The sequence below is a fragment of the Triturus cristatus genome, chromosome 3_1 (assembly GCF_964204655.1).
Source record: "Triturus cristatus chromosome 3_1, aTriCri1.1, whole genome shotgun sequence".
Taxonomy (NCBI): domain Eukaryota; kingdom Metazoa; phylum Chordata; class Amphibia; order Caudata; family Salamandridae; genus Triturus; species Triturus cristatus.
Window position 1 is genome coordinate 8292160 of NC_140583.1, and position 22560 is coordinate 8314719.

Here is a 22560-nt window from a genome sequence, read left to right on the forward strand (position 1 = left end):
TAGTTTGGGGTTCTTGTCCTGTTTGTGGATTGGGGGATGTGCTCCCCTCTCCAACGGTTTGAGAAGGAGGTTTAAGCAGCATATCTTTAAGGTAACAGTCTTTTGTCCCACATAGCGCAGACATTTTGGCATCTGAAACCCTGTCCCGCTCTCTTCTCTTAACGATCCATTATCTGGGCCACTTCTTTCCCCTTTTACCGGCCCTGTCACAGGGGTGTAATCCAGGGGTTCCCCGGTGCTCTCCTCCTTTACAGCTGGTGGATAGAGTGGGCCTCTCTGGTTCCCTTGACTGTGTAATTCACTGCTTCTTTCTCTGATCTTCCCTTTTCTTTCAGGGCCCTCTCCTGCAGCCACCTGTGCCCCCTGCGCCTCTTCCTTCTTCTGAGCGCTGATTTGACCTCCCCGATACTCTTCTGTGCTCCAGTTCTGTTATCACGGTCAGTCGTATTGGGCACCCACCTTTGTCTCTCCTCTACTGCTCAGAACCCTTCTCCCTCTGTACTTTTGTGGCTGTGTTGCTGTGTGGATAGGCCCCAGAGATCCCGCTTCTTCCTTGGAACTTCACGTGTCGCCACCGGTGACTAGCCTCTAAATGCCCCGTGTCTCTCGGTTGGCTCGTCAGGGAGCCTCAGGCTCCCCCCTTATGGTGTTCCTGATCCGGGCGTTGTGAGAAGTTGGCCTGGTATATGCTGTCCACCAATTAAAGTGGGCACCTTGTACCAGTCCAAACAACCCTTATTGATGATTAGTTTATAGAAAGCTATCCTCGTGGTAGCGGTAGAGAGCAGCCTTCAGGCTAAGTCTCGAAGGAATGTAAAGCAGCTTGTTTTACCAGATCAGAACCTCCTGAAGGACCAAATGAAAGGAGAACCACACAAGTGTTATATAAAATATATGTATTTATTACTAAACACTCTCTACTAACCTCTTTGCGAGATTAGAGCACAAGTAAAAAAATACTGAATCCATAGAATGGCAGTAAATAGCACCATACACAGCGAGCTCCAGGGGGAGACCAAACCATATACTAAAAAAATGGTATAACAACAATGACTTCACTAGACACAGTGCCTAGAGCACATACAATCGCTGGGACCCCAAGGAACCATCCACAGGAGTAACACAGGGAACCCACGGAGGACGGGTGCAGTGTGAGAACACAGACGCAAGCTCCGTACAACTCTATGGGAAAGTCGCAGTTGGAAAATTACAGTTTAAGGACACTTCGGAGAGGACTTCAAGCAAACCCCTTAGAACATAGAAGGTTCAATGGCTAGCACCCTTGTGAGTACCGAGGTACCCATGTTACCTATCCCAGAGGAGCCGGGTGCATAGGGGTCAAGTGATGTCGGAAACCTTCGTAGTTTTCAATGGCGTGAAGCAGAAAAGTGTTGCTGCCGGGAACATGAAAAGTGTCCGGTGGAATCCAAGCCTGGATCCGAGGTGAGAAGAACCTGAAAGCAGAGGGGACAGAGTCTGGGTTACTTCAGGTTGACCAGGGGCTCAGTAGACAAATGCCAAATGATGTTGGGTGCTTCAGGTGCGAAGATAGGATGCTAGACTCTGCAGCCACGGGGACCAGAAGACGTCGACGACGACCAAAGTCCGGAGGTGAGCTGTCCCACGAAGGATGTCGAGTGCTGGGAGGTCAGTGTCCGGATTGAACACCAACAAGCCTTGGCAACAGCAACCCACGGGGCAGAGGAAAAAAGTTACAGTGAGGACCAGCAAGGTCCTGGGGACTCTCCAAGCAATGGAGAGTCAGGGTACGTCTGGAGCAACCAGGAAAGCCCAAGGAAATTCAAGTTACCTTCACAGGGACCCACAGGCCAACAGACCAGCGATCGCGAAGGGACCTCGAGCTGAATCACGAAATACCAGCCAATGGAACAAGGCCGGAAATCTCTGATGGAAATACTGCTCGGGGTCAGGGCTACACATAGCCCAAAGCACAGCCTCAGGGATCGCTAAAAAGCATATGCTGCTGCAAAACTACACGGTGCACAGGGGTTCGGGTTGCACGGTCCCCACGAGGGATACTGGTCTCAGGATTGCTGAGAGGTCAGATCAACCTCAGGGACACTCTGGAACCCACCTCCTGTGTTGCAGAAATCCTCGGAGTCCTCAGGAGCTCGGGAGATGCAAACCAATCAGATGCCTGCTGCTGCAGGGGAGTAACTCCTTCACTCCAAGGGAGATTCTTCTGTCGTCCAGCGAAGTGTAGACTGTCGAAGCAGGTGGTTACTGCTTGCAGAGTTTAGTCCAGGTAAAATCTAAAGTCCTGTATTCAGGGTTCCTACCTTATACCCAAGGGAGGTGTTGGGCAAACTCTGGGAATATACCTATGGGAGGGTCAGGACCCACCCATGTCCTTTGTCCAGTTTCGCGCCAGAGCAGGAGCAAATGGCTCCTGCAACCGGTTTGAGCTGGACTATGCACAGGGACACCAAATGTGTCCCCAGTGCAGACTTTCTGGCACTCTCAGAGTGCACCCACCCAGCCCCAATACACTAAAGCCTGTCTGAGATGTGGTCACATCTCCCTGTGACAGGAAACCTATTGTCAGGCCTTCCTCTGCTCGAGCTTGGCTCAGCAGCAGGAGGGCAGACTCATGGCTGTGGCTGGCAGCATCCATTTTGAGATGCCCAGGTCGAGAAAGCTGGTACCGGGTGTACCGGTGTTTCACATAAGTCCCTCTAGAAGGGATTCCAAGGTCTGATTCCAAGGTGTTTGACACCAAACACGACATGTTTCTAAGCAGTCGTTTTAAAGTTAGCATTTACTGCGAGATTATAATGCACTTAAATATATATGTTTGTCTGCATCACAGACAACCCCGGAAAAAAGGTTCAGAAGGCTGCAGAGGGGCTCAGCTCATGCTTGGGCACCCTCTCACATAAAACCCGCACCCTTCCTTCAGCATTGATAAGGCCTGCCATAGGGGTGACTGATAGGTTTATATGTGCAGTGATTTAGAAATGATATAGGTAACCTATATCTAAGTAAGGGGTGCATGCACCACCTTACACAGGCTGCAGTTGCAGACCTGTGGTGTCATTTTGAATGGTCTCTCAGGGGTGGCACAATACATGCTGCAGCCCCTGGGAGGCCTCTGGGGTACCTATGCCCTGGATACATAATGTACCATATACTAGGGACTGATAACGGTACCCCAGTATCTAATCTGGAGTGTACCTAGAGTACATGCAATCAATATAGAGAACAAAGCAGATAGACTGGGGTCCTTAATAGCAGGATCCCAGTCAGTCTAAGTCAAAAACAGTGATACATCAGCAAAAAGTGGGGGTAACTATAAGAAGCAGATCCTACTCTCCTACACAACCCCCCCCCCAAACGTAAGAACATTAAACTAACCTTGACCAGTTGAGTCTTCATGTTCTAAGTGGAAATATCTGGAGAGTTCATCTACATTTGCATGGTTACTCTCAGGTCTATTATCTACTGTATAGTCCATCCCCTGTAGTGAAATGGACCACCTTAAAAGTTTAGGGTTTTCACCCTTCATCTGTTTTAGCCATAAGAGGGGCTTATGGTCTGTCTCAACAATGAAGTGAGTGCCAAACAAGTAGGGCCTCAGCTTCTCCAGAGCCCAAACCACAGCAAAGGTTTCCCTCTCAATAGCTGACCAACGTTTCTCTCTAGGGGTCAGCCTTCTGCTAATGAAAGCTACTGGCTGATCCTGACCCTCTTCATTCAGTTGTGTTAACATAGCCCCTACCCCCCAACTCAGGTGCATCAGTTTAAACAATTAATTGTCATGGCTTTGCAGAATGGAGGTAGTGCACATGGGCTGCTTCAGGTCATCAAATGCCTTTTAACAGCTAACTGTCCACTGAACTTTCTTAGGCATTATTTTGGAAGTTAAGTCATTCAAAGGAGACACTATAGATCCATATCATTTGACAAACCTCCTGTAGTACCCAGTCAGGCCCAAGAAAGCTCTGACCTGAGTCTGGGTAGTTGGAGCAACCCAGTCCATGATGGTCTGGATTTTGCTCTGCAATGGTTGAACCTGACCTCCACCCACAAGGTGCCCTAGCTATACAACCTTACTCTGCCCTATCTGGCACATGGTGGCCTTGATAGTGAGGTCTGCTTTCTGCAGAGCCTCCAAAACATTTCTCAGGTGGACCAGGTGATCCTCCTAGGTAGAGCTAAAGACAGTAATATCATCTAGATAAGCAGCACTATAGGCTTCCAGGCATGTAAGGACTTTGTTCACCAACCTTTGAAAAGTGGCAGGTGCATTCTTCAAGCCACAGGGCATCACCACAAATTGGTAGTGCCCACTAGGGGTTGAGAATACTGTTTTTGGCTTTGCATCCTCAGCTAATCTGATTTGCCAGTAGCCAGCTGTCAGTTCAAATGTACTCAGAAACTTGGAAGAGGCTAAAGTATCTATAACTTCATCTGCCCTGGGTATTGGATGGGCATCAGTCCTAGTGACAGCATTGAGACCCCTGTAGTCAACACAGAACCTCATCTCTCTCTTACAGCCCTGGGTGTGAGGTTTTGGTAACAAGACCGCTGGGCTATCTCAGGGCTCAATCACTCCCAGTTCCTACATTTTCTGGACTTCAGGCCTGATGCAGTCCTTGACATGGTCAGGTTGCCTGTAAATCCTATTTTTAACACGCAGACTGTCACCTGTGTCCACTTCATGAGTGCACCAGGTCTGACTTGGAGTCAGAGAAAACATATGTCTGTACTGATTGAGGACTTTTCTGAATCAGTTTGCTGCTGGTCAGTGAGGCTGCCTGCCAAGGCTAAGCTATCAACTGAACCATCATCAGGTGTGACAGCAGGTCAGGGAGTTGATCACTCTCTTCTTCTTGTCCCTCATCAGTAGCCATGAGCAAGCCCATGTCTGCCCTGTCAACATATGGTTTGAGCCTGTTCACATAGAGCACCCTATGGGGGCACCTGGGAGTTCCAAGGTGCACCAGGTAGGTAACCTTTCCCTTCTGCTCAATGATTGTATGAGGGCCACTCCACTTGTCTTGGAGGGCTGCTGGGGCCACAGGCTCTAACACCCATACTTTCTGTCCTGGCTGATAAACAGTCAACACAGTCCTTTGGTCATGCCAGGCCTTTTGCAATTCTTGGCTAGCCTCAAGGTTTTTGGATGCCTTCTTCATGTACTCAGCCATCCTGGAGTGGAGACCAAGTACATAGTCCACAATACCCTGTTTATGGGGTTTGAGATGTAACTCCCATTCCGCCTTCACTAGACATAAAGCACCCCTAACTGGATGTCCAAACAGAAGTTCAAAAGGGCTGTAACCAACCCTCTTCTGAGGAACATCTCTGTAGGCAAAGAGAAGACAGGGCAAAAGGATGTTCCATCTACGCCTGACCTTTTCAGGGAGACCTTTAATCATACCTTTGAGGGTTTGGTTGAATCTCTCAACTAACCCATTGCACTGTGGGTGATAAGGGGTGGTAAAATTTTAATTTACTCCACACTCCTTCCACATAGCAGTCAAGTAACCAGACATAAAGTTTGCATCTCTGTCTGATACTACCTCCTTAGGAAACCCTACTCTGGAAAATATTCCCAGGAGGGCTCTGGCCACAACAGGAGCTGTGGTAGCCCTAAGTGGAATTGCTTCTGGATACCTAGTGGCATGGTGCACCACCACCAGTATAAACCTGTGCCCAGATGCTGTCTGAGGATCCATGGGAATTGTCAATCCCAACCCTCTCAAAGGGAACCCCCACCACAGGTAGTGGTATCAGGGGAGGCGTTGTTGTACCACCTGCCTTACCACTGGCTTGACAAGTGATTCAGGAGCGACAAAACTCCTTTGTGTCCTCTGACATGTGAGGCCAATGAAAGTGAGGAACAAGTCTGTCCCAGGTCTTGTTTTGGCCTACGTGTCCTGCTAATGGGATATCATGTGCCAGTGTCAATAGGAAGCCCCTAAACTTCAGAGGTATAACCAACCTCCTGGTGGTACCATGTTTGGGGTCTCTACCCTCTGAGTATAAGAATCCATCATCCCAGTAGATCCTGTGGGACCCACTGGCACTCCCAGCAGCCCCAGCAGCAGCTTGCTGTCTGAGGGGTTCAAGACAGGGGCAGCTCAGCTGTTCCTGGCTCAGATCTACCCTGGAATGGCCCCCTGTCCCCAAGAACTCAACCTGATTAGGTGCCAGTTCCTCTGAGACAGTTCCTTCTTTAGGACTAAGATCATCTCCCTCAAGCGACTGATCTGTATTCTGAGGTAGGGGAGAAGACACAGCCTTACCCCTACTGCTCCTTCTCTTGGAAGACACCTGGTCAATTATTCCAGGATCCAGGGCCTGTTCAGTGGAATACATTTTTGCCTGTGACCTAGTCATGGCAAACACATCTGCAGGGATGCCCAGAATTTCTGCATGTGTCCTGAGTTCCACCTCAGCCCAAGCTGAAGTTTCCAAATCATTGCCCAATAAGCATTCAGCAGGGAGGTCTGCACTTACCACAACCTTCTTAGGGCCAATTACCCCTCCTCAGGTGAAATTCAGAACTGCCAAGGAATGGTCTGTCCTGACATTGCGTGCATTGGTCACTTGGTACATCTCACCAAGTATGATTTGTTCTGGGGCCACAAGATCTTTTGTCACCATTGTGACACTTGCACCTGTGTCCCTGAATGCCATGGCTTCCTTACCATTGATCAAAGGCTGCTGTCTGTATTTGCCCGGATTACTGGGACTGACAAATAAGAAGACAATATCCATTCCTCCGTCACAGACTAACATAGCCTGAGTTGGGACTCTGACTAGGTCAGAATCCATCTCAGATCCCAGGGTTAACCCTACTACACCCTTATTCTGTGTACCACCACTTTGTGCTGAACTAGGGCGAACAGTTGCCTTAGGAGCTGTGGTGGTTGGAGTTGAGTCCTTGGACTTTGGACAAGCAGCATCCTTTGTCCAATGGGTCTTTTCCTTACAGCTATAGCACCAAGGTTTCTTTTTGCCTTTACCCTTGTTTGATTGTGACTCCCCCCCCCCCCCCCCAGATGAACCCTTTTGGGGCCCTTGTGAAGACTTCTCCCCACCCTTATCTGAGGTTTTAGAATCTTGCTTCTTAGAGTCACCACCTTGGTTCAGAGCTTTCTGCTTCACCTTGGTTCTGACCCATTTGTCTGCCTTCTTTCCCAATTCTTGTGGAGAGGTCAGATCAGCGTCCACCAGGTACTGATGCAACAACTGATTTTGACAATTATTAAGGATCTGCTCCCTCATAATTATATTGTACAATCCTTTAAAATCACACACTTTACTGCCAAGTAACCAGCCTTCCAGTGCCTTAGTAGCACAATCTACAAAGTCAACCCAGTCCTGAGTCTGTGTCTTCTGGGTGTCTCTGAAGTTAATCCTGTACTGTTCAGTGGTTAAGCCAAACCCATCAATGAGAGCACTTTCAAGGCTGTGTAATTATCAGCATCCTCTTCTATTACAGTGAGGAGCTCATCTCTACCTTTGTCAGCAAAGGAGAGCCAGAAGATAGCTGCCCTTTGCTCTTGAGGGACCCTCTGTACTTTACAGGCCCTCTCTAGTGCAGCTATCCATTTGTGGATGTCATCCCCACTCTGATAGGGAGGGACTATCGTGTACAGGTTCCTATGATCATGAGTATAGTCTCTGTTTTTTAGGGACACTGTTGCTGTCACCATGGGACTCTAGTCCCAATCTTCTGGAAGCTCTCTGGAGCTCTAGGGATTCCCTGTCTAAGGCGAATTGCTCCTTCTTGAGTTTGATTCTCTCATATTCCAGTAATTGGCACGTCTTATCATAAGAGGATTCTCTTCTATGAGAAGCAGAGGTCCCTATAGAAGTACCTGAATGATTAGACTCCTCAGAGGGAGATCTGGATCTTCTAGGCAAACATTGTACTCTTCCTGGTGAAGTAACGAGAGGGCCACTGGGGCCTTCTCCTCCACCTAAAGGAAGAGTTGGATTTTCCAGGTTGGAATCATTTTGATCCTCGTGGCCAGGGTTAGAGTCCATATCAAAGAAGTGTTCACTTCCTGGTCTGTCCTCACCTCCTGTTCCACCCACTCTTTCTACTTCATCAGACCCTGGGGTCTTTCTGTGGTCATCTAAGAGCAACAACTCTATGAGACGTTGGGTGCTTGCACTTCTCCCTGTCCTCAGCTTCCTAGATGTACACAAATTTCTCAATTCCTGAAATGAGAGATGATTGTATCTAGTTGTCAGAGAGCAACTGGCTTCTCCTTTAGAAGACATACTAGTGTTAAGTGGTGTAGGCACCTACCTAACCTAGTGGGAACTAAACTTTCTTGAGTTGGAGAAAGGGTGTGCTAGACCCTTGACTTACGCAACTCCAAGTTCAGTAGAACTTACTTATTCTAGTCTTGATGTATTATATGTACCTAATACCTTTAGTGGTTTTCAGTTAATCACTCAATGAGATCTATCTGGTAAAACAATAGCAAGCTTGAATCCCACCGCTGCCACCAATGTGAGAAGTTGGCCTGGTATATGCTGTCCACCAATTAAAGAGGGCACCTTGTACCAGTCCAAACAACCCTTATTGATGATTAGGTTAAAGACAACCTTTATAGAAAGCTATCCTAGTGGTAGCTGTGGAGAGCAGCCTTCAGGCTAAGTCTCAAAGGCATGTAAAACAGCTTGTTTTGCCAGATCAGAACCTCCTGAATGACCAAATGAAAGGAGAACCACACAAGTGTTATATAAAATATATGTGTTTATTACTAAACACTCTCTACTAACCTCTTTATGAGATTAGAGCACAGGGCACATGTAGGAGAGTAGGATCTGCCTCTTATGTTACCCCCACTTTTTTTCTGATGTTAACACTGGTTTCTGGCTATAGTCTGGCTGGGACCCTGCTAATCAGGGCTCCAGCCTCTCTGTTCTCTCTAAACAACTTGGAGTGCATATTAGGTGCACTAGTGATTGGAAACTGTGGTACCTTATGAACCCCTAGTATATGGTACCTTAGGTACCAAGGGCATACGTACTTCACAGGCCTACCAGGGGCTGAAGCACCCCTGTGAAGCAGACTAAATCTGACACCACAGGCCTGCTACTGCAGCCTGGGTGAGGTAGTGTTAGCACTCCTCACTTAGATATAGGTACACTATATCTCTACCTGCACACACATATAAACCTATCAGTCACCCCTAACGCAGGCCCTATCAATCCTGAGGGCAGAGTGCTTGGTTTCCATGTGAGGGGGTGCCTCTGCCTGAGCAGGGCCCCTCTGCAGCTCACAGAGTCTATTCTCTGGGGCTGTTTGTGAATGCGGTCAAACCATATACTCTTAAGTGCATTATAACCTCGCGGTTAATGCTAACTTTGGAATGGCTGCATCAAAACATGCTGTGTTTGGTGTCAAACGCTTTGGAATCATACCCCCACACCAGTAACTGGTGTGGGAGTATGATCCCACCCTTCTAGAGGGATAGACATGTACCCCTTGTGGAAACACGGTAGAATCCTGAAGAGCCCTGGCATCACAAAATGGGTGCCACCAGTCACAGACACTGGGCTGCCCTCCTGCTGCTGACCGAAACTCGCAGTGGAGGAGGAGTAACAATAGGCATCCTGTCACAGGGAGGTGTAACCACCTCCCAGACAGGGTTTAGTGTATTGGGGCTGGGTGGGTGCACTCCTAGAGTGTTTTGAAGTCCTGCACTGGGGGAGCAGTAGGCTCCTCTGTGCATACACCAGTTCAAACTGGCTCAGGGGCTACCTGCCCCTGCTCTGGCACGAAACTGGACAAAGGGAAGTGGATGTAGCCACCCACTCCCCTGACCCTCCCATAGGAGGGGTCATAGAGCTAGTCCCTCCCTTCCTTGTAGTATAAGTTAGGGAACCCTTGCCATTGCAAACTAGTTATCCCTGGATGATGCTCTGAAGAAGAATCCTGGACCTTCAACGTTCCACTACCTCTGGAAGACGGAAGAATCTCCCTTGGAGTCAAGGAGTGACTCCCCTGCTTGGCAGGCACCAAAACTTTGCATCATAGGTCGCAAACTTTCCCGCTCCCGCCGGAGTCCAAAGTCCCTGCAGCCCCAGAAGTGGATTTCCTGACTTCTCCAAGGCCATCGTGAGTCCCCAGCGACGCTGAGGCAAGTGGACCCCACGAGTGACGAGGAACTGCAATCCCTGGGTACAGGGCACTATTTTTAAGTGCCACCCCTTCATGATGTTCTACGAACTAGTGCATTGGCCCACATGTGGTCCAAGCCTCCAGCAGGATTTCCACTGAAGATCAGAGGCCTACCTTGTTCCGAGTGACAGTGGGCTCCTGGTGAGTGAATCCTCCCAAGGCGTCTTCGCGATCCCTTGCCGGTTGGCTTGTGGGTCCCCAGAAGACTTTTCTAGAGTTTCAAAGGGCTCCCCTGGTTGCTCCAGGCCTGCCCTGACTTACCCTCGCTGGGTGAGTCCCTCAGACCTTGCTGGTCTGCACCATTGACTTTTTATCCTTTCCACAAGAATTGTTGTTACCAAGGCTTGTTGGCTCCAATCTGGTCACCGACACCGTAGTAAGCTGCAGACTTCGTGGGACATGCTGAATCCAGCTCCTGGTTGTCGTCGACACCTCCTGGACCTCGTGGCTAAAGAGTCAAGAGACCCATGATCACCTGAAATCACCCTACGACTGTGGGCATCCATCTTCCTTGCCCCGGGTCACTGCCAAGTGACTCTGAACCTTGTCTTCTCTGCTTTCAGCTCTTCTTTCTTCTGAATCCAGCCTTGGATTCCATTGGACTCTTCTCCTGTCTTCACAAGCAGCAAGTCTTCTTTGTCTCCCACAGAAAACGACGCCGCAACCCGAAACCAAAAGCCACCTATGCACCCGGCTTCCCTGGGTGAGGTAACTCCAGCACTACGGTGCTCCTGTGGGTGTTGGCTCTAGAACTACTTACCCTGTAAGTGACTTGCTTGTAGACTCTCCCGAAGTATCCTTAAACTTTAAAATTCCAACCGTGACTTGCTCCATAGAAGTCAATTGGGATCTGCGGCTGTGTTCTCACACTGCATGCGTCTCCCGTGGGTCCTTTACTTACCTGCCTTGGGTGGATTAGTGAGGCCCCAGCGCTTCTGAAGGCCCTAGACCTTGTCTCCTCTCAAGTCGTTATTCTAAAGTCTCTTTTTTAGTATATGGTATGGTACGCCCCTAGGGCCCCAGCCATATAAGTGCTTAATTTATTGTGAAACGTTGATTTGTGCATATGTTCCTGACCTCTAATCTCATAAAGAGATTAGTAGAGTGTGTCTAGAAATAAATACATATATATTTGATATCTATACCTGTGTGGTGTCTTTTCATTTAGCAATTCAAGAGATTATAAGGTAAAACAAGCTGCTTTACATTCCTCTAAAGACTTAGCCTGAAGGCTGCTCTACACAGCTACCACTAGGATAGCTTTCTTAAAAAGGTTGTCTTAAACCTATCTACCATAAGAGTCGAATTGGACTGGTGCAAGGTGGCCACTATAACTAGTGACCAGCATATGCCAGGCCAACTTCTCAGAGCACACAATACTGAATCAATAGAACGGCAGTAAATAGCACAATACACAGCGGGCTCCAGGGGGAGACCGAACCATATACTAATAAAATGGTATAACAACGACGACTTCACTAGACATAGTGCCAAGAGCACATACAATCGCTGGGACCCCAAGGAACCACCCACAGGAGTAACACAGGGAACCCACGGAGGACGAGTGCAGTGTGAGAACACAGACGCAAGCTCCGTACAACTCTATGGGAAAGTTGCGGTTGGAAAATTACAGTTTACGGTCACTTCGGAGAGGACTTCAAGCAAACCCCTTGGAACATAGAAGGTTCTAAGGCCAGCACCCCTGTATGTACCGAGGTACCCGTCTTACCTGTCCCAGAGGAGCCGGGCGCATAGGGGTCAAGTGGTGTCGGAAACCCTCGTGGTTTTCAATGGCGTGATGCGAAGAAGTACTGCGGATGGGAAGATGAAAAGTGTCCGGTGGAACCCAAGCCTGGATCCGAGGTGAGAAGAACCTGAAAGCAGAGGGGACAGAGTCTAGGTCACTTCTAGGTGACCAAGGGCTTGGTAGACGAATGTCCACCGATGTCGGTTGCTTCAGGTGCATAGATAGGATGCTTGACTCTGTAGCCACGGGGACCAGGAGACGTCGACAACAACCAAAGTCCGAAGGTGAGCTGTCCCACGAAGGATGTCGAGTGCTGGGGGGGTCAGTGTCCGTATTGAACACCAACAAGGCTACAGTTACAGTGAGAACCAGCAAGGTCCTGGGGACTCTCCAAGCAATGGAGAGTCAGGGCACGTCTGGAGCAACCAGGGAAGCCCAAGGAAAGTCATAGTTACCTTCACATGGACCCACAGGACAATGGACCAGGGATCGTGAAGGGACCTCGAGCTGAATCACGAAATACCAGCCCACAGAACACTCGTGGAGTGTAGGTCAAATCTTCGGTGGAAATACTGCTCGGGGTCATGACTACATGTAGCCCAAAGCACAGCCTCAGGTATCGACAAAAAGCATATGCTGCTGCAAAAGTACACTGTGCACAGGGGTTCCGGTTGCATGGTCCCCATGAGAGATACTGGTCTCAGGAATGCTGAGAGGTCAGATCAACCTCAGGGACTCTTGGGAACCCACCTCCTGTGTGGCAGAAACCCTCAGAGTCCTCAGGAGCTTGGGAGATGCAAACCGGTCAGATGCATTAAGGTGCCTGCTGCTGCTGGGGAGTAAATCCTTTACTCCAAGGGAGATCCTTCTGTCATCCAGCGTAGTGTAGAGCATCGAAGTATGTGGTTTCTGCTTCCAGAGTTTAGTCCAGGTAAAATCTAAAGTCCGGTAGTCAGGGGTTCCTACTTTATACCCAAAGAAGGGGTTGGACAAACTCTGGGGACCCACCTATGGGAGGGTCAGGACAGAGGGGTGACTACACCCATGTCCTTTGTCCAGTTTCACACCAGAGCAGGAGCAAATGGTTCCTGCAACAGGTTTGAGCTGGACTATGCACAGGGACTCTCAATGTGCCCCCAGTGCAGACTTTCTGGCACTCTCAGAGTGCACCCACCCAGCCGCAATACACTAACTCCTGTCTGGGAGGTGGTCACACCTCCCTGTGACAGGAAACCTATTGTCAGGTCTTCCTCTGCTCGAGCTTGGCTCAGCAGCAGGAGGGCAGACTCGTGTGTGTGGCTGGCAGCATCCATTTTGTGATGCCCAGGTTAAGAAAGCTGGTACCGGGTGTTTCACATATGTCCCTCTAGAAGGGTGGAATCATACCTCCCCTGCCTGTTACTGGCAGGGAGGTATGAGTCCAAGGTGTTTGACACCAAAAACTACCAGTTTTAAAGTTAAGCCATTTTAAAGTTAGCATTTACCGCGAGGTTGCAATGCACTTAAATATATATGGTTGGCTCCATCACAGACAACCCCGGAAAATAGGTTCCGAAGGCTACAGAGGGGCTTGCTCATGCAGGGGCACCCTCTCACATAAAACGCTGCCTTCAGGATTGATAAGGCCTGCCATAGGGGTGACTGATAGGTTTATATGTGCAGTGATTTAAAATAGATATAGGTAACCTATATCTAAGTAAGGGGTGCATGCACCAACCTACACAGGCTGCAGTAGCAGACCTCTGGAGCCATTTTGAATGGTCTCTCAGGGGTGCCACAATACATGCTGCAGCCCCTGGGAGGCCTCTGGGGTACCTATGCCCTGGGTATATAGTGTACCATATGCTAGGGACTGATAAGGGTACCCCAGGATCCAATCTGGAGTGTACCTAGAGTACAAGCAAATAATTTAGAGAAGAAAGCAGATAGACTGACTGGGATCCTGCTATTCAGGACCCTAGCCTAAGTCGAAAACAGTGATACATCAGCACAAAGTGGGGGTAACTATAAGAAGCAGATCCTACTCTCCTACAGGAGTCTGCTGGTATGTCCCTGCTACATCCCCTTTCCTCTGCCCTGTGTACCTGCTCTGCCGCCAGCCGGGGTTCTCCTCTCCTCGGGGCCAGAACAGTTGGGCTCTGCCCCGCCGGAATTGTCGGTCTTTATTCCCCTGCGGCGGAGTCGGGCGCCGATCTCCACGCTTTCCTGAATATCGGTGGCGCTTCCCCAGAATCACGCTCCAACACTTACATTCTCTGCTGTTCGGTCGTGTGACCTCTTTTCTCCACTCTGCAATCCATCGCTGGTCGGGACTTCCTCTCCTCGGAGCTAGGGAAGTGCTGAAATGTTCTGCCTTTGTTGCCCTGGATTGGGCCCTGGACACCGCTTACTGCACCTTCCGTACTCTCAGCAGCCCCGCCTCAGAGTTGTGTTCCGACACTTGTGAGCTGCCGTGCTATCCGTTGCCTTCCTCTGTTATTGTGAATGTTCGGCCGCCATCTTACTCCTGCGCGGGCCTCTCCAATTCCTCGGCCATTGGTATGTCTCTGTGGGTTCTCCGGCCTCCACTTGTCGACCGCTGCTCTCCCACGTCTTTCCCGATACTACGTGCAGGGTATCAGGCAATTTCTTTGCTTGCTAGCAGCTCGGTGAGCGGATGGGAGTGGGGAGACGAACAAAACGTTTCTTCCCGATCGTCATCTTGGCCACGCCCCCAACCATACCCATTTTAGAAAGATCTCGGAAAGCCACATTCGATGGAGTATTCTGAACATGTAGCTCCACTCAATGGAGTCAAACGCCTTAGCAGCGTCCAACATTATCACCGCAGGTTTGAGTTCTCGATTGAGCTGGTCGTATAGTGCAAATATTGTTCGCAAGTTGTGAAGCGGATCTGGTCGGTATGAATCCCAATTGATCTGGAAGTACCATTGTTTTCAGTAATGGTTGAAGTTTGGTGGTTAATATCCGTGCTAATATTTTCGCATCTGTATTTATGATGGATAAGAGCCTGTAGGACTCACATCGCGTCGGGGGCGTATCAGACAAAGAGGGCAATTATCAAGGCTTTGCTCAGCGTAGGTGGTAAAATTCCCTTCTCGAATACTTCCCTATACAGTTCTAAAATATGTGGTACTAATGGATCCACAAATTCTTAGTAAAACTCACTACTGAGTCCGTCTGGACTTGGTGCTTTTCGGTTTGGTAAAGATCGTATGGGCTCATGTATCTCATCTTCTTCAATGGGTTGATATGAGTATTCCCTCTGTCCATTTGACAGCGATGGGAGCGCGATATCTGCCAAGTATTCGTCTAGTCCTTCTGCATCTACCTGCCCAAGTGAGGTATAAAGTCCTTCATAAAACCGCTTGAATTATGGCAGTATTCCCGTGGGGTCATAGTGATCGTCCCCAGCGTCATCCGTGATTTTTATAATGTGATGTTGACTTCCGCCTGTTGTTATTCTAGTGTCTTTTGGACAGACAGCACATTTCCCCTGCTGCTAAGTCATTATATTCAGTCACTAGCTCTCTTATTTTTGCTAATGTGTCTGGTTGCCGGTTAATTTCATATTCCTGCTCCGATTTAAGGCCTCTTCTGTTAGTAACTGCCTGCGTATATACTTTAGTATTCCCGCACTTGTTCTTATACATATTCCCATTATATTAGCCTTGAGCGCTTCCCAAAATGTGGATGCTTCGCTTACCGAGCCTTTGTTTATTGCGAAGTATTGTGTGATGGCATCCCTTATAGTGGACCTGTAGACCGGCTCCAGCAGCGCCTCAGCCCTGAATCTCCATGTGAATTGTCTGGGTGCATGTCGGAATCTGTATGCTGAGCTTGACTGGATTATGATCAGCCAATGTCCTTGTCAGCCACCCTATTTCTGTTACCCAAGCATCCACCCATGCGCTCAACAGCCATTAGTTTAGTCTGGACCAAGATCCATGTGCGATTGATGCATGTGTACCCTCCATTCGATCTGGGTTACAGATCCACCATACATCCATCAAGCCCATCTCATCCAACTCTTCTCTTATAATTCGGGCTGCCCTGGTGTTGTGTCCCCCTTGTGGGACCGATTTGTCTTTGCTAGGGTCCAGATGTGTGTTCAGATCTCCTCCCTATATTATTTCTGAGTTTGGGAGCGGTCGCAGGGCGTTCAGTATGTCTACATAAAGATCCGGGTCGTCTATGTTCGGCCCGTACACATTTATTATCGTAAAGAGTGTACAGTGTGTTCGGCCCTGCAGTGGAGCGTAGCGCCCTCTATCATCTGTTATAGTATGAGTGACCACAAAACGGTGTGCCTTTTTTTTATTAACGTCAGTACCCCTCTTGCATATGTCGAATATGATGATGCCAACCTGACCCCCGCAAAGTGTGTGCCCACTCTTGCGTCCATTTGTTTCTTCAAGTGCATTTCTTGGAGAAGCGCTATTTGAATATTGTGCCTGGTGAGGTAGGCCATTACCTGTCTAATTTTCTTGGGACTGTTTAGACCACGTACATTCCATGTCATGAACGAGATTTGGATTTTGCTAGAGTTGCTATCCGTAGCCATATAAGTGTTAGTGCTTAATTGTTTGCAAATATGCCAAAGAAACGGACCATAAAATTCTACTGTCTAACGTCTAATTCACTAGCAGTAATGCTGTACTTATCAGTTCTAATGGGGTTTCCCCGTGTGGGGGTCGCCAGGAGCTCGGACTCCTTTTAGTTCGGAGGGGGCCAGGTGAGCCATTTCATCAGTTTTCAGATTTTTTGTGGGTCGAAATCAATTGCAGGTTCCCAGTTAGTTTCTGTTTATCTTGGTGGCATTTCACCTCTTGATTATCTGTGTTTTGGGGGCTGGATTACTGGATTGAGTCTTCACCATCTTGTGAGCGTTGAATATGGTTTTTCCTCGCAATGTATCTCAGAAAGTCCTGAGCTGCTTTTGGGGTTATGTATATTTTTTGCTTCCGCTCATAGTCTATGCGCAGTTTGGCGGGGATAGCATCACATATGATATGTCTTCTTTCTACAGTTGTTGTTTGACAGATTGACATTTCCTTCTCGCTGCTTGCACTGCTGCGGTGAAGAGTGAGTAAAAGGCCACCTGGTAATCTTGATATCTGAGGTCCTTCTTTTCCTGCGGTAGTAATAGCACTTTGTCACGGTCTTGGTAGTTGAGTAGTTTAGTGATTAAAGGACGAGGAGCAGCCCACAGTGTAGGCTTTGCCATCAGTGTGCTCACTCAACTATCATTATATTGGACAAGTTCTCCTGGCCGAATAAATCATTAATCATCTGTTCTACATAAAGTTCCATTCTTCACATGTTCGTTGTTTCTGGGATACCTTTTATGTGCAAGTTGCTGCGTCCTAAGCGTGCTTTTAAATCTTCCGTTTTTGCTTGTATTATGGTCAGGAGCTTCTCCATGTCATAGCACTTTCTGGTCGTGGTTTGTATTTTATCTTCCGCCGTCAAGAGTCTTTGCTCTGCTTCTGTGAGTCTGGATGCTTGTTTGTCTAGTTCGGCTGATATGTTATCTATTTGTTGGTTCAGGGAGTCCATTTTGCCGTCAATAGAGAGGAGGCTCTGCAGCATAGCCTGTAGAGTTAACTTAAGCGCTGATGCTCTTTGTGCCTCAGCTTCGAGATCAGAGCCTCTCTGCTCTTCTTGCGCAGGCTTCATGACTTTTTTGGATTCATAGGTTAGGCGCGACTGGCTTTTTTCTGATTTCCCCATGATTTTAGCTCCCCCTTGCCAGCAGGTGCTGCCTGAGCAGGTTGGTGCTATCTGTTTGTACCTTTTTGTTATTCTGCACTGGGGATGGACTTCTGGTCCTAGTTTTTCCTGCTTGTTAGGTTGGTATTAGCCCTTCACGTCTACAGTTCGGGCTGCTGTGGTTCACTAGCCTTTATTGGGTCCTTTGCGGACTGCTTACCATCTGGCCTGGTTCCTATGCTCTGTGCAGTGTGTCTCACCTGTTTCTGTGGGCCGCTTGGTCTGTAGGAGCACTCCAGTTGCTAGCACTCCCACTTCTGCTAAGCACCTGTCTCCTTTGCCCCTTCATTCTCAATCGCAGCAGAGCTGCAGCCTCGGACTGCCAGGCTGCGCTATGCGCCAGTGGCAGCCTCGCTTTGTACAGCTCTGTCCTGTTCCTTTCCTTGGACACCTATTGCAGCTGGCCCCATTCAATCTGCCTTCTTTTGTTTAGGTCCAGTGCAACTCACCATCTAGTTTTTGGGGGTGATCCGGTGTTCCGCCTCGGCCTCCGCTTCTCAGTCTTCTGTAGCTTCACCACCAATCTTTTTCCCACACAGCGGTCTAGATTGCAGAAGCTGCAGCAGTTTTCTTCCTTTCTGCGGAGGGCCACACTGCCACAGGTCCCGATTGCCTTACGGGCCACAAGGTACTGGGGCTTCTTAGCAGAGCCTGATCCCTGGTGTGTACTCTCTTGATATCTAGATGGAGCTCCTCGCCGTTCGGCCTGGTCCAACCTGCTTCGTTTTTTGTTGCATGCTCCCCGGGCCTGAACCCACCTCTTATTTGTGGATTCTCTCTGATCTGTTTTCTGCGGGCTTCTGGAGCTGCATAGACAGGTTCGTTATTAGCTCTCTTGCCTCCACCGTGCTTCTATCTCCTATGTCTCGCTTTCCTCAATCACAGTCAGGCTGCAGCCATGGTCTACCTGGTCTCGCTTCGCACCGGTGGAAGCCCCGCTTTGTGTTTCTATTGCCTGTTACCAGTGTTGGACGGCTGTTGCAGTTACCCTCCACGTGATCTGCCAGCATTTGTGTAGTCTGAGCCCTGACTTACTGGCTAATTCTTTTGCAGCGGGAAGTAATCTGGTATTCCGCCCTAGCCTCCGCTTCCTGATCTCAGCAGCTTCGTCACCCGCCATCGTTGTCCCACCCCCGCCCCCACCACGAAGGTCTGGACTTCAGGAGCAGAGGCAGTTATCTTCCTTACCGCTGAGATCCACGGGCCCCCGCTATCTTATAACGCCTCTCTGCACATTGCTGAGGCTTCTCAGCTAGGTCTGCTCCCGGGTGAGGTCTCGCTTTATTTCTGGGCGGGTGTCCTTGCCGTGGGCCTAACCTCGTCTCTTATTTGTGAAGCCTCTCAGAATCTTAAGGTCCTGATGTGTGCGGTGTTGCTTCTTCTGTTTGTGTGTTTGAAAACCGGATGGATGGATTTTATTCAGATTTATTTCGTCTGGCCGGCAGAGCTGCCCTAATGTGCGGCCATCTTGCTTCGGGCTCACTAGTACCACCCAAGACTCCATGAACAAGTTGAAGAGAGTGGGTGAAAGCGAGAACCCCTGTGGTACCCCCAAATTGAGCAGTGAGGTTCACCTGAATCCTGGGTTCTATTGTGGAGAAATGAGGAGAACCAGTTTAGACTATTTCCTGCCATCAGTCTGAGAACCCTCAGTAGTCAATGCTAACACACCATAAACATACACACAAACAGTGAGTTAGTATTTAACAGGTATGTATACAGTTTAGAACTGCAGTTCTTAACCTAGGATCTGATGACCCCTGGGGCCCACGGCGCTTGCTCAAGGAATCTATGACTATTCAGAAAATTCATCAATGTGCCAGCATGTGCCATCACATGCCCTAATGTGTTGTTATGTGCCATCACATGCCCTCATGTGGCAGTATGCGCCATCACTGGCCCTCTTGTACCATCATATAGCCTGAGGTGCCATAATGTGTTATCACATGCCTTCATGTGCCATCACTTGCCCTCATGTGTCATCATGTGCCATCACCTGCCCTCATGTGCCATCACATGACCTCAAGTGCTATCAAATGCCTGCATGAACCACATTGTGCCACCACTTGCCATCATGTGACATCACTTGCCTCATGTACCATCACATGACCTTATATGCTATCATGTGCCATCACATGCCGTAATGTGCCAATATGTGCCATCACAAGCCCTTATGTGCCATCACCTGCCCTCATGTGTCATCGCATGCCTTCATGTGCCATCACAAGCCCTCATGTGCCTTCACATGCCCTCATGTGCCATCAGAAAAGCCCTCTTGTGCCATGGATACCCAGGGAACTCACTGATACATTTTATGCAACTCTATGGATCAGTTGCCACAGACAGGAAATGAGAAGACCGAATGAGCCTTTAAACCCCCTTGTGTGGGGGGCATGTCCAAGATGGCGGCTGAGTAGGACACATCTCTCGGAGCTCCGCCAGACATTTAGGCCCTCCGGCGCAATAGCTGCAGAGGAGGTCCCTCTATGACACAATCAACCTCCGTCTGCCTGCGGGACATAAGCGCGCCCTGGCAGAGGTGTTCTCGGAGCAAACAGAGTGTGGGCGGACGGAGTTCGTGGCCGCGCGGCCCGGAAACGTGGGTAAGCTGGTCCCAGGAGGCTGATGGGAGCAACTAGGAGAGTGGGCGTTGTCTCTGGCCGGCCTGCCCCATAGACTTCACTTGGCGGCCCACTCTCCCACATGGGCATTCTATGGGTGAGTCACTGAGTTTGGGACTGCGGCCTGGATTGGTGGTGGGCCTCCCCCATTGTACCTGAAGTAGTCCCCAAACTCACGTTGTTTGGTGCGGTATAGACGCCCGCTAGGCCTAACTTTAGCAGTGGAAGTGCGGAGCTGGCGGTCCCATCCAAGCAGCCCCACAAGGACTTTACTGTTGAAGTGCAGGATGTAATTGAGGCCGCTGGGGTGCTTTGATACGGCGTGCTCGACCTGGCCTGCATGGTGCCTTGCTGACTTTCACCAGTGGGGGAGGACGCAGGACGAGGGTCAACATAGGTAGACTCCTGCAGCCTATGGGAAGTGCTCCCCCACTCCATTGCTGTCTGAGATGTGGTCCCCCAGGAATGCGGAACTGCACGGGGACCACCTGGAGCAGACTCCCGGCCTGGTCGTTGTGGATCCCTTGTGGGGCACCTGAAGGACAATGAACCTGCCTGCATGAACTGAGAACACAGACGGGTGCCTCTACACGGGTAACCAGGCAGCAGGACGCGAGGGGCTCTGGAGGACAGTTGTGGGCAGTAAGAATTGGAGTGTCTATGGCTAGCGGTTCCCTGCTGATTTTCGACAGATACAGGGAGGTGGCACAAGACGGGGGCTAGTTATTATGGCCTTCTGTGGCCCGCTGGGGGTGGTCCTGCCCATCTCGGTAAGGCAGATTCCCCCCACCCCCGTATGGCAGCCTTACAATGACAACGGCACCTCTGAGAGATAGGTGAATGAACCCTCCCTGACGCAGACCCCTTGTGCCCCCCTACAGTGATGGGCCAGTGGTAAGGCCCCTTAGATTGCGAGTTCTGCCCGTACCCCAGGGTTTGCCTTGGGAGGCGGAATAGGGCATGGAGACTGGGTGCCCTGGATTGACAGCACCCGAGGTAGAGACCAGGGCTTGATGTGGCCTAGAGAACCCTATTGACAGAGCTAGGAGTGCTGAATTGACCTTGGCATCTACACGACCCCCTTGGGTGCAAACATGTCCTCCCACGAAGAAAGACCCCTCAGTGAAAGACATGTTCACTAAAGCCACCACAAAGAATACACATGTAGCACCTGATGCCGTGGGCACAGAAACATCTACGGATGCAGCTCGAGACGGGTATGCAATCAGGGATAAATCCCCTATCACCAAGGCGTTCTTGAAGCAGCTTATTGAGTCCTTGCGTGACGACTTTGCGGGACTCAAGCGGGATGTTACCTCCAACATCAAGGGGATTTGCCAGGACGTCGAAGCCATGGACCAAAGAATGACATCACTGGAACAGAACCAGGGCACCCGGGAAGAGGAGCTGGCAGGTCATTGCCAGGAACTGCTGAAATTGCGTCACCCTCTGCCCTTAACACCACTAATAAAGAAATGCTCCTAAAGATTGCCCCCTATTGGTACCTCACCCCAGCCAGGATCGCTACTTGAGACCCCGCGCGAGGCGGGCAATGCTGGCGTCACTGCGGACATCAGGGCACACTCACAAATCTTCTATGGCTTGCCCTAAACTGGAATTATTCTGGGGGTGTCCTGGATGCGGCAAATGTTATATTTGTGACAGATACACCAAGATTCCCGAGCTATATACTCCTGGGTCTCCCCAATCCCCTCACCTACCCGCTGCGGTCTCATAGAGGCAGAGCAATCACCCTAGCCGGGGGGAAGCACAACAGATGCTCCTCGCCAGATGGGGTACAGACATATGGGATATACTGGCGATGGAAAAGCTGACCACAGTTGTCACACAACAACTTCCCCCCTTCGACAAGATGTGGCAAACCTGCCAACAGTACCTGTCTGAGGAGTCTGTGAGCTGTCTTTCCCCCAGGATTTATGAATATTGCGTTTGACATCCACGGTGCAATCTGCAGAGTGCTAGAGGACCTGTACTCTTGTTGGAAGCATTAGACACCAGGCGCATACCCTCACACCTCCTCCTCCCTATCTTGATTCTCTCTCTCACACTTTCTACTCCCTTCTACTGTTGGGCGATGTATGCCTACTATCCACCACTGAAACACCACCGACCAATGGATATAGGTGGGTTAATGTGTATCGCTTTTCTATATAAAATCAATAAACTAGATTTAAATCCTTAACCCCCATGTGCCATCATAGGCCATCGCATCACATGTCCAGCAC

The 22560-nt window shown here is 49.6% G+C and overlaps 1 protein-coding gene across 5 annotated transcripts in view; it reads right to left on the reverse strand.

The window, feature by feature from the left end:
- AGBL2 (AGBL carboxypeptidase 2) overlaps positions 1-22560 on the reverse strand; it is a 1238365-nt gene that overhangs the window by 559616 nt on the left and 656189 nt on the right. The gene's annotated exons all lie outside the window — the stretch shown is intronic.